General features: G+C 44.5%; 1 long non-coding RNA gene across 1 annotated transcript; it reads left to right on the top strand.

Moving 5' to 3' along the window:
- The first annotated feature begins 2,821 nt into the window (after positions 1 to 2,821).
- LOC146287410 (uncharacterized) lies at positions 2,822 to 7,447 on the top strand. The gene is made up of 3 exons (XR_014758521.1): positions 2,822 to 3,009; positions 5,802 to 6,410; positions 7,073 to 7,447. It is a non-coding gene; the product is annotated as an uncharacterized LOC146287410 (long non-coding RNA).
- The last annotated feature ends 1,948 nt before the right edge of the window (positions 7,448 to 9,395 follow it).

The following is a 9,395-nucleotide window of genomic DNA, read 5'->3' as shown; positions in this document are numbered from 1 at the left end:
CCACTCAGTCCTGTGTCCAGCGAGGACTGCGTAGTTGCGGCCAAGCAGAGCCCGGGGTACAGAAAGCTCTGTCATTGTGTGGTCAGTTGTCAACAGCTGGGAGATTTACTACATTCACCAAGATGAGGTTGTGGGAGTTCAAGTGGATGAATTGTTAACTCAGCATTATAATTAGAACTGATGATGATAAAGCTTGCTGGGCTGACAGTTGTCACCTGATCAGTCTTAGTCACATGAGGCCGTCACCGGACCAAATGTCAATAACAGAAATAATACAGTGTCATACTTCAGGGAGCATGAGGAGTGACTGTGTGAACTGTAGGCTAGCTGTGAGTCAGACCGTGAGGGTCACCACGACAACCTCGACCTGAATGAGCATACACATAATCTGTCCATTATGCGTCTCAGGAACTCAGTTTACTCGCTGCAAAGAACAAAGTGTGTCTGATAAACGGAGACAACTCACTGGAGAAACAAGCCATTATGAAGAGGAGTTCGGCGCTGTGTCACCGACACTGGGACAAACAAAGAGAGCTGTTGTCTGGCTGAGCTGCAACGGCTTCTCTGAGAGCCTATTGTGATGGATAATTGGCCCCCTCACGTGATTTCATAACGCCGTTATTTTTCTCTCGGTCCCAGTGTAACACAATAACACGATGAAGAGGAAAGGATCTAAATCTGAATTTTTGACATTGTTTAGAAGTGGGCGCTTTTCTTCGTTGTGGTATATAATTTTAGAAAGATGTGTGAGTGCAAGGCTGTGACATGAACCAGTCACAACACAGCCCGGAGCTTTGTCTTTGGACTGTCTGAGGATAATCATTTAAAACTGCTAGCTCGGTTCCTCTCCAGTTCATGGCTTTGAGTATTACTTTATCAAACAAATCATTTAACTCACACGAGTGAGAACATGGAACCAATGATTATAGATTTTTCTCATTCGGATTTCCAAAAGTAAATCTACTGAAGCTCTTGTGAACTGCTAAGAACAGGGTTCCATCTCCTGATATTCCGTAAGCTGCACCTTTTACATGCAAAAATAGATGAACATACTGTAGTGTGGCAACAAAATGCAGACATGGACCGGGTTGAACTGTGAACAACAGTCCCACACACAGCAGTTTGCACATGAGTCTGAACAGAAGGATCCTCAAGGCATTGTCTGTCAGACACTGCAGGTATGCAGCCATTTTTCTGAGTCAGCAAAGATCAATCCAGGACAAGCCAGCCAAGGAATGTATTTGCTTTTGACGGAAATAACACTTATCTTCAAACGAAGAACTTCGAAGACGTTAAAGACCGGGTTGGAATTAGATCTTGTGGCCAAGTATATGTTGACACCTTGGAGATTTAGGACAGAGAAGTAGTGATAAAATGTACACAGTGTAGCTTGTAGTAAATGAGGAATCTCAGATAATCATAAATCCCTTTTAATAATAATTCCTATACACATAATAACAATAATATGTGTTAGTATGATCTCCTCCACGTAAAAGGCAGAAAAAGATTTTTGCCTGTGTGTCTTTCCAGGGCAACAAATACCATCCTTCTTCACCTTCATATATTTGTTGTGTAGAATCCATGTATTTATAATCTGCTATAATATTTAATCGTCTGTCCTGTTTGCAGAGTGGCTAGCTGGTTAAGGGCGGTGTCAGTCCGTCTGGAAACAGACTCATGGAATCAACACACGCTGGAGCCTAGCTAAGGCTTGAGCCAAGCTACTGAAGAAGCTGTCTGGAGCCACAGTATAGCGAGGCTACGGCTACCCCGCCTCAAGGCCAGGTGATTCTCCTCTGCTGAGGCCTGATAAACTGAAACCAGGCCTCAACAAAGCTTCATTCCTCCCAAATGGGACTAATCTTGACTATCAGCTGTGCCAGGGCCGGAAGAGAATTTGTCGACTGTCCACCCATTTTCTGACGACCCAGTCCAAACTTGTATGCGAAGACTACGCAGACTAACCTGAAAGGCCTGATGAAGTTCTCCCATGCTGTGACGCCAAAACCCCCCCTTGGCACCGGGGCGGTGAGTCAAGACAACCAGGGGGGGCATTTTCAAGTACAACAACACTATTTTCACAAACATTCCTGCAGCCACCATGATGAAATGCTAGAATGTAAAGAATGATGCTAATTTAAGACAGTATAAATCTATAAATCTGCTGCAGGCTTTGGCTAGGGGCCTCTCAGCCAGGGTAATTACAGGTCTACTTTACAGTCGTGCAGACATCTCTCATCTGTGTCACTAATGTTATAACCAGCTGGCTGTTATGTGCTTACTCAACGTCTGTTGAGGTGAACAGAGGTAACTTGTTAGAAAACGATGTCTTAGAAATGGACTTGGTTTTTACATGTTTAGACCAATACCCTCTGCAATCTGTTATTTTCCTCCAGCAAAATGTGGGACGTGTATAACTGGTGAAATTTACTTTTCTCGTCTATTAAGATATCTGCAGCGCACATATTTACGTACCAATTACAGATAAACAATTGCCAGGAGCAGAGCACGAGTATTCCTCTGCCAGCGTGAAGAGGGTCTAACACCAAACTCAGAGGATGATCCGAGCACAAGACAGGCTCCATCTGGAGCTGGTTACGACCTCGTACTGCCGTGTCCTTCAGTCTCTCTACCACTGGCCCTCTTTGCGAGCCAGAAGACTTCAGATAGGCACCAAAAGCAGCATGTCGTGCTTGGAGGACTCCCCCCCCTCCCCCTGCACACAGCCCAGCTCCTCCAGCGGCGGAGCCCAGGAGAAGAGGCCTTGCAGCTGGGTAGACTGGGTGGCCTGGCGGGCTGAAGGACGACAAGACCAGAGATCTCAAGGTTTCTCCAAAGAGACCAGCACCACTGTAAAATATTCTTAAAAACTCCTTACTCGTTACTGTTTCTTTGGCTCTTGTCTGGCTTTCACCCTCTTTTAATCTGCAGTAACTGCCTCTCCCCTCTGGATCTTCTGTTCTCAACCTACTGGGTGGCCTGGTTTACACCAGCGACCAAACCGAACAGGTGAGTGCTCCGTCCAATCCAATCACATTGTCAGCTTCTCATAATGCTCTAATAGGGTGTGACAAATCTCGTGGCGCGTTGAGAACTTGAACTCTCTTTTGACATTGGCTGCCCCAAACCCGGTTCGACCCGACTCTCTGACTTTCTGCTTCCAGAAGGGGGAGTTCATCAGGAGGCACTTACAGTGTATTGGTTTGAGATTTCCGGGTATTTTTGCGGACTCCTGTTTGCACACCTGGCAGAATTGTGAAAGTTTGTCTTGGGTCATGTGTGTTTACTCGCCTCAGGCCCTAGAGGTGACCCCCTCACGCCCATGACAAGCAGGCATGCTTCAGTTTGCGTGTGGCGATTTTCAGAGTGGCCGGGCTTGGAGAGTGGCCATGCTCTCTCCGCTCTGCCGTTCAGCAGTCTGGCTCTTGCCTGGGTAGCCTGGGGGGGTTGGCAGAACTCTGCCCTGTTTTCAGAAGCACAGCTTTCTGGCAGCACGGGTCAATATAATGCAGAAAAAGGGCCTGGTGTTTAATGAAAGCCAGCAGTGTCTCTCAGAGTCGAGTTGAAAATCGAAAAAACTTTATCTCACGGAGATAGCGCAAACATGTCAAAACTGTATGCCGAATCTGTTTTTACCTTTTTTTGACATCGGATGCTGTTTTTGACAGAGTCAATCACAAAGTATTCTTAGAAAGGACGTAAAAATGTCTGAAGATGAGAGCACACTTTATGTTTTAAGTGTAGTAACATTTAAATGCTTCACAGATGACAGTAAAGTATTTTATCTTAATCTAAGCTGTAGTCATGTCTCATAACAAAAAACGGATTAGAGTTTATCCAATGAAGATGTGCCAACGCTACGTCTGTAATAATCAGCAGGCGCTCAATGCCCCCCTTTCACTTGGTACTGCTAGTGATGCTCTTGGCCTAAGCCCAATGCTACACCTACAGTATGTATTAGTCAAATATTTACCCTGTTCAGAAATACGCAGCTATATTGAGAAAAGGAGTAAGGGGAAGATGATTTAATGTGCGCGCTGGAGGACCAACTTAGGTGCCAAAGATCTGCTGTTCTGGTGGTCTTCTGTTGAGGATCTGACACCGCAGGGTCGTTTGGGAGACCACGAGCGGGCGTGATTCACGACCCACGGAGCTTACATGAAAGTGCCCCGAAGATAGAGAGGAGAGACATGGCAATTAGCGCTCATCAAGGGATTATTCAAAGGAAAGCTAAATTGTTAAGAGTTTTTACAAATGATAGATTTACAGCGTCTCAGAATGGCGTCCGTGCCGTTTCTGCAGCGTGTGGCTCTGATTGATATCTCCCTGTGCTTTACACAGGACACCCCTCGTTGGAGGGCGGTATAATGAAGTTAATTGAAACATCCACTTGGAAAACAGAGCTGCCACCGGCCAGCCAACACATATATTTGCTATACTATTTATTGACTGCTCTTCAACCCAGTAAGAACGCTTTGATCCTGTTGAAGGAACTCAAGACTTAACTCACATGACATTAAACTTATGAGTTGCTTTTTTGAAACCTCTGTTTTTATTCAGAGCTCAACAAGTTCTTTGTCTCAATATTCAGTCAAACGCAGAAAATGTGAGTCAAGTTCAGGCATGTCTAATAAATTGACTTTTGCAGAAAATAATTTGAGGGGAAAAATTCTAAACTTAAACATATCTGTTTTCACTGGAATATGTCCTGCTCAATATGAGGTGCAAGGAAATATCAAACTTTTGTTTAATCTATATAATGGTAACTGATCACATCTAAAATTCAATGAATATTATGTCTAGTATAAAACAACTCCATACTTTTCAGTAAAGTTTGAATCTAACTATCAAGTTTCAACATTATAGAGAAACTTTATTAAAAATAAATGTAATACAGTCCTGGTTTTTCCTATTCCAAACTTGGTAACAGTTCCCTCCATTGGACTTTTTCTTCTAGAACCTACAGCAGTAAAACTGTAATTACAGTGTTGCACTAGAGGAGTAAAGAAATTTGATATTCTGTTGTGCTACTGTTGAGGGCAATTTTTCCTCTCTCATTCATTTTCCCAGTAGTGTTTTTTTATATATATATATTTTTTTTAAGGTGACTCAAAAGTAACACATCTGAAACTTGGCACTTAACACTCAACTGAGAACGAGACCGTCATTCTACTGAATCATCTGAATACACGGTTTCTCACACTTTGTTTACAACTGATGTAGCCGTTCCTGCTGCTTCCGTCTAGGTCGGAGCAGGAGCTTGGAGCGGCAGCTGATATTCTGGGACTGCTTGGTTTGAAAGTCGAAGGGCAAACCATGGGAATGTTAGGGAGTCCGGATACAGTGTGCATTTCAAAAGCGCTACTGTTATTACTACCCTTTCAAGGAAATGTGTTATTTTATTCCCTTTAATATTTCCCCTTTTTACGATCTGGGCTTGGGTGTGTGGTCAAGAACAGAACTCATGTAGGTTTTCTGATAATCCTCACCGAAACTTCCTTACGGTCTCTTAACACAGACAAACGTGGGTGGTCATGATAAATGACATTTTGACATTTAAAATTGCTCGCCCTCATAACAGTCATTACATCAGTGTTCTCTAATGGTGGTTTCGATTTTAATGGGGAGGATTAAATGAAGGGCCGTGACGTTCATATTTAATGTGTTTAAGATGATCAGAGTAGACTTCCCCATGAAGGGGTCTGCTTCTGTGGAAGAAATGTAGATTTCCTGTGTGCTTACATTATTCACTAATCAAGAGAACTAGTCATTGGATACTAGTTAGTATGTTCTCATGTTAGCACACAGGAAATCTACATTTCTTCCACACTTCGCAAGCACAACAGCTCCTGGATCCTGTCTAACTCCTCCATGTGAAAGCTCCACAGCTCTGGGGTTTAAGGTAAGAACCCTTGATTTTCATTTTAAAACATTTGAATGATAATCGAATAATAATCGACATAATGTGAAATGAAGTGGTATCATTCGGCCTTGTAGCTTTATGGCACAGAAACATTTGTCCACGGTTGGTTCACTGTATTCCGTACAAATCATCCGAAGAGGAGAGTGGAAGTTGTGGATGGTGGCAGATGCTGTACGATGAGTCACAAGAGTGTGAATCGAACCGCCTGCAAAGATGTCCAACGAGTCATCCTTAGTAACTGTAACTCCTTTGTGTTGTCAGACAACAGATGGAGGAGGAACCGTTTGGATCGCTGAGCCACGTATCTACCGTGACAGATGAAGCTCAGGCGTAAGTGATGACTGGCCACCTAGTGCTGCTGTATCTGTTTCAGGGCTGGATGAAGGAGATCCCTCTGCTCCGGAACATCTCTCCCTGCCCTGGCTCCCGCTCCGGGCCCACGGTTGGTTTCCCCACGGTTGGTTTCCACACGGTTGGTTTCCACACGGTTGGTTTCCACTCCGTAGACGGGGCTCTTGGTTGATGAGTGGAGTGGAGGCTCTATTAAACCCCGCGACTCATCGGCTCATGTGACTAATCTGGCCCAGGCAGGGGAGAGGGAGAGGTGGAAGGGAGAGAGGGCAAGATTGAGGTAGGGAGAGAGATCTCTAATATCCACTTTTTTGTCTTTTTTTTGGTTTATTGTGTTTTATATAGTCTTTACCTGTTGATTTTTACATTTGAGACAGATGTCTGCATTACCAAAAGATAAGGATAGTGTTCCTACAACATGGACTCTATTCTGGATTTCATTAACTCAATTCCCTCACATTCTCAGTGCGTTTCTGTGTATTTCAAGCAGTACATCTGGCAGGGCCCCGTTTTAAACACTTCTTCCAGCCTCCATTTCCCTGACTTCCAGGCCACATAGGTCAGGGAAATCTGCCAAGTTCTTCCTGCATGTTGGGCACATATGTTATGCCACACATCACTGGATGGCATTTGATGTACCTCCATCCCTCCGCCCCCCACTCCTTCCTTTCGCCCTCATTTTTCTCCATGCCTCTACTTTATCCCCTCATTTATTCACCCGCTCTTTTTTCTCTCTCCTTCCCCTCAACCCTTGTTTTCCGCCTCCTCCTTCTCCTGGGCTGTGATTGTGATGGAAAGACTAATCCATCCAGCATATGGTCGCCATCGGCAGCTGATCTGTCCTTAATGGTGGACGGACAGAGCAGCCTAATCAGAAGCTTTGATCGTCGTGAAGAGCCTGACTCCAGTGGCTCTGGTCTCCCTGCATCGCTGGTATGCTCAAATGAGACCCTGCCTCTCTGGAACTCATTTTAGGATCATTACTTAAGCCGCTGTGTATCCCCATTGTCTTTGGAGGCATTTGAAATGACTAGAGGCTGTGCTTCTGTGCAGTTGGCGGTGTGGGTCTTTCCCCCACGTACAGAATCACGCTGGCCCCTCCGTGCACCTTATCAGCCTCTTTCTACGACTGCATACTCTTGATGAGCGGTTTTATTTGATGCAGTAAAAGTTGGGTGGTTTGAGTTTCACTGTTTCTTTGGCTCATAATGATACCGTTTTTGCCCACAAGAACCCCCCACTTCCACCTCCCACCCCACCCCACTCTCCTCGTCAACGTCCTGAAATGGCCTTCAGATTTGTGTGCGTGTTTTTTTTTTTTTTTTTACCTGAGCCAAACAACATACAGGTTCTCACTGTTGTTGTGTTTTTGTTGTTATGGCTGTCTCAGCAATGCTGTACCACCCAAGTCAAGGTGTGTTTTAGTGTACGAAGACAGCATCACTGCCTGTGCGATGATAGCTTATGGGATCTTGGTTCTGTGACAGTATCCTCCGAGCAACCCTCACTGCCTGGGCTCATGATTGTCACCGGGGCAATCACTCACACCTCACATGTAATTAGAGTAAGATTAAGAGTCTCACTCGTGCCTCTCTCCCTATGACTCATGACCCCCTGCCTACACACACACACAAACACTCCTACACACACACACACACAAACACTCCTACACACACACACACACACACAAACACTCCTACACACACACACAAACACTCCTACACACACACACAGACTCACCTCAGTGCCGCCTGCACACACGTGTAACCAGTCAGTGGACATTGAGCCTGGCCGGGTCTTAAGTAAGATGTAGAGGCTTTGAATGGATGATCTGTTTACAGAGAGAAGAAAGGCAGGCTATCAGGTTGCTGTATCTGGAACACATTGATGTTGATGCTACTCCCATTGTCAGATCAAACCCTGGATATCTTTGATATAGAACAGATGAGTCATGCATGGCTCTGAGGTACAGAGGAGGAGGGCTAAAAGTGTCAGATCAGTAGAGGGTTTTCCTTTGTTTTCTATTTATTGACATAGAGACAGTTTAAAATAAATAGAATTCTTTAAGTCAATAAACTTGACCTGTTTAATATTACAGGTTTGACATTCAGGCATCAATAGATTTTCAGCATAACTTAAGTGATTCAGGTTGTTTTTCTATAATATTCAACTAAAGCTGATCATTGACTTAAGTATGTAATTAAACTACATTATATACAGTAGTTTTTTCATGAGGGAAAATGAAAATGTTAAGACAATTTCAAACCAGAGCACTGTTTCTTTGATTACTATAGTCTCTCTAAAAGGGCTTGTGAATAAGTCTACGGGCTTCACATGCTGATTTCTTAAAGGGACTCAGCTGCCTCTATCGAGATTTCAAGATGGATTCTTGACGCAGCCCACCTGGTCAGTCTGTGAAGCCCTCTGTGTTAGCTCGGTTTTACAAGCTCACCTGTGTGTGTTGCCACAGGGAAAGTGGATATCTCAGTCAAGCTTCCCCTCGAGAATCGTGTGTGTGTGTTCTTGTGCAGCTTTCGCAGGGTGGTTAGGAGACAGACGACTTGGCAGACAGATTTCTGGTTCTGCTTTTGTTGCTCCTTCCCCTGCTCACCACCAGAACGAAGCAGATGGAGGCTGAGACTGGAGCAAAGTGATTAACAGTGTTAAAGCGTGAATGGCTGAGGTCTGCCGTCTTCCTGTTGCTGGGTGGTAATCTAACGGCCATATTAACATTAACTTAATTTTATTCTGTTCCCTGTTTGAGAATGAAGATTCGTCAAGGCAGGCACATTCCTGCTTTTACAAGACCCGATTAGGGAAAGCGAACATACCAGAAGATGAGTGGGGTGCATGCCAGTTTTGAAAACAGAACAACAAATATTCCCATGAGCAGGGTGGCTTCAACAGGTTTCTTTTTGTAACTTTTTTTTTCTCACTAACAGGAGCGGTGTTATTTTAAAAGCCCTGTTTGTGCACATTTTCAAAATTAGACTTGCAGACCATATCCTGTTATTGAAGTGCCTGGTATCTTTATTGCAGTGTGAGTGAGGAGGCAAGGATGCTGGGCCCTGACGCTTGGCCCCCACCCTCGCTCCTCTGGGTGAAGGGGCAGCGTGTTTAG

The sequence above is a fragment of the Hypomesus nipponensis genome, chromosome 6, assembly GCF_054491055.1.
Source record: "Hypomesus nipponensis isolate SF chromosome 6, ASM5449105v1, whole genome shotgun sequence".
NCBI lineage: Eukaryota > Metazoa > Chordata > Actinopteri > Osmeriformes > Osmeridae > Hypomesus > Hypomesus nipponensis.
The sequence above is the reverse complement of the archived record's forward strand: the minus strand, read 5'-3'. Positions and strand labels throughout refer to the sequence as shown.